Below are 3,959 nucleotides of genomic sequence, written 5' to 3' on the forward strand. Positions count from 1 at the left end.
AAATCTAACATTGTATAAATGTGGTCCACCGAGGAACTACTTAATTGATGGCTCACCTTAGACATCACCATCAAAAATATAAATTTATCTTCATTTCATTTTTTTTATCATCATTATTTGAGAATAAACATTAAATTTAAGAAAGAAAAAAAATTAACTACATTTATCGTTAATACATAAAAAAGAATATTATAATTATTTATAATTGTAAAATATTAAAAATATTTGTATATAAATAAATACAATGAGATTTTTGTTTAAACCATTCATATATGTAATACGGAAAAGGATTCTCTGACTTAGAGGCGGGAAAGACACCCTACCTTTCACTCATTTTGTGCCATTAGATTAATCAGATGCTTCAGAAAGAGCCACGTGGCCTTATTATTTTTAAACTAAAAGCATCAGCCTTTTCCACTCTTTCTTCCTCAAGTTCACTTAGAACCCTTCATTTCCATGGCATCTTCATTCCCCCACACCTCTGCCCACTGACCACCTGTGCCTTATTTAGATCTAGGTAGATAGATACATGGAAATTAAACTACCTAACAAGTGACAATAACCAGATCAGATAGTTCCTTCACCAGATTCATTTTAAACCTATTGACACTCTTATAGATTAGAACAGTAAACTATGACCAGATTATGGTGTGCCTTATTTAGATCTAGGTAGATAGATACATGGAAATTAAACTACCTAACAAGTGACAATAACCAGATCAGATAGTTCCTTCACCAGATTCATTTTAAACCTATTGACACTCTTATAGATTAGAACAGTAAACTATGACCAGATTATGGTGTGCCTTATTTAGATCTAGGTAGATAGATACATGGAAATTAAACTACCTAACAAGTGACAATAACCAGATCAGATAGTTCCTTCACCAGATTCATTTTAAACCTATTGACACTCTTATAGATTAGAACAGTAAACTATGACCAGATTATGGTGTGCCTTATTTAGATCTAGGTAGATAGATACATGGAAATTAAACTACCTAACAAGTGACAATAACCAGATCAGATAGTTCCTTCACCAGATTCATTTTAAACCTATTGACACTCTTATAGATTAGAACAGTAAACTATGACCAGATTATGGTGTGCCTTATTTAGATCTAGGTAGATAGATACATGGAAATTAAACTACCTAACAAGTGACAATAACCAGATCAGATAGTTCCTTCACCAGATTCATTTTAAACCTATTGACACTCTTATAGATTAGAACAGTAAACTATGACCAGATTATGGTGTGCCTTATTTAGATCTAGGTAGATAGATACATGGAAATTAAACTACCTAACAAGTGACAATAACCAGATCAGATAGTTCCTTCACCAGATTCATTTTAAACCTATTGACACTCTTATAGATTAGAACAGTAAACTATGACCAGATTATGGTGTGCCTTATTTAGATCTAGGTAGATAGATACATGGAAATTAAACTACCTAACAAGTGACAATAACCAGATCAGATAGTTCCTTCACCAGATTCATTTTAAACCTATTGACACTCTTATAGATTAGAACAGTAAACTATGACCAGATTATGGTGTGCCTTATTTAGATCTAGGTAGATAGATACATGGAAATTAAACTACCTAACAAGTGACAATAACCAGATCAGATAGTTCCTTCACCAGATTCATTTTAAACCTATTGACACTCTTATAGATTAGAACAGTAAACTATGACCAGATTATGGTGTGCCTTATTTAGATCTAGGTAGATAGATACATGGAAATTAAACTACCTAACAAGTGACAATAACCAGATCAGATAGTTCCTTCACCAGATTCATTTTAAACCTATTGACACTCTTATAGATTAGAACAGTAAACTATGACCAGATTATGGTGTGCCTTATTTAGATCTAGGTAGATAGATACATGGAAATTAAACTACCTAACAAGTGACAATAACCAGATCAGATAGTTCCTTCACCAGATTCATTTTAAACCTATTGACACTCTTATAGATTAGAACAGTAAACTATGACCAGATTATGGTGTGCCTTATTTAGATCTAGGTAGATAGATACATGGAAATTAAACTACCTAACAAGTGACAATAACCAGATCAGATAGTTCCTTCACCAGATTCATTTTAAACCTATTGACACTCTTATAGATTAGAACAGTAAACTATGACCAGATTATGGTGTGCCTTATTTAGATCTAGGTAGATAGATACATGGAAATTAAACTACCTAACAAGTGACAATAACCAGATCAGATAGTTCCTTCACCAGATTCATTTTAAACCTATTGACACTCTTATAGATTAGAACAGTAAACTATGACCAGATTATGGTGTGCCTTATTTAGATCTAGGTAGATAGATACATGGAAATTAAACTACCTAACAAGTGACAATAACCAGATCAGATAGTTCCTTCACCAGATTCATTTTAAACCTATTGACACTCTTATAGATTAGAACAGTAAACTATGACCAGATTATGGTGTGCCTTATTTAGATCTAGGTAGATAGATACATGGAAATTAAACTACCTAACAAGTGACAATAACCAGATCAGATAGTTCCTTCACCAGATTCATTTTAAACCTATTGACACTCTTATAGATTAGAACAGTAAACTATGACCAGATTATGGTGTGCCTTATTTAGATCTAGGTAGATAGATACATGGAAATTAAACTACCTAACAAGTGACAATAACCAGATCAGATAGTTCCTTCACCAGATTCATTTTAAACCTATTGACACTCTTATAGATTAGAACAGTAAACTATGACCAGATTATGGTGTGCCTTATTTAGATCTAGGTAGATAGATACATGGAAATTAAACTACCTAACAAGTGACAATAACCAGATCAGATAGTTCCTTCACCAGATTCATTTTAAACCTATTGACACTCTTATAGATTAGAACAGTAAACTATGACCAGATTATGGTGTGCCTTATTTAGATCTAGGTAGATAGATACATGGAAATTAAACTACCTAACAAGTGACAATAACCAGATCAGATAGTTCCTTCACCAGATTCATTTTAAACCTATTGACACTCTTATAGATTAGAACAGTAAACTATGACCAGATTATGGTGTGCCTTATTTAGATCTAGGTAGATAGATACATGGAAATTAAACTACCTAACAAGTGACAATAACCAGATCAGATAGTTCCTTCACCAGATTCATTTTAAACCTATTGACACTCTTATAGATTAGAACAGTAAACTATGACCAGATTATGGTGTGCCTTATTTAGATCTAGGTAGATAGATACATGGAAATTAAACTACCTAACAAGTGACAATAACCAGATCAGATAGTTCCTTCACCAGATTCATTTTAAACCTATTGACACTCTTATAGATTAGAACAGTAAACTATGACCAGATTATGGTGTGCCTTATTTAGATCTAGGTAGATAGATACATGGAAATTAAACTACCTAACAAGTGACAATAACCAGATCAGATAGTTCCTTCACCAGATTCATTTTAAACCTATTGACACTCTTATAGATTAGAACAGTAAACTATGACCAGATTATGGTGTGCCTTATTTAGATCTAGGTAGATAGATACATGGAAATTAAACTACCTAACAAGTGACAATAACCAGATCAGATAGTTCCTTCACCAGATTCATTTTAAACCTATTGACACTCTTATAGATTAGAACAGTAAACTATGACCAGATTATGGTGTGCCTTATTTAGATCTAGGTAGATAGATACATGGAAATTAAACTACCTAACAAGTGACAATAACCAGATCAGATAGTTCCTTCACCAGATTCATTTTAAACCTATTGACACTCTTATAGATTAGAACAGTAAACTATGACCAGATTATGGTGTGCCTTATTTAGATCTAGGTAGATAGATACATGGAAATTAAACTACCTAACAAGTGACAATAACCAGATCAGATAGTTCCTTCACCAGATTCATTTTAAACCTATTGACACTCTTA

This window comes from Cicer arietinum, chromosome 6, assembly GCF_000331145.2.
Source record: "Cicer arietinum cultivar CDC Frontier isolate Library 1 chromosome 6, Cicar.CDCFrontier_v2.0, whole genome shotgun sequence".
Taxonomy (NCBI): domain Eukaryota; kingdom Viridiplantae; phylum Streptophyta; class Magnoliopsida; order Fabales; family Fabaceae; genus Cicer; species Cicer arietinum.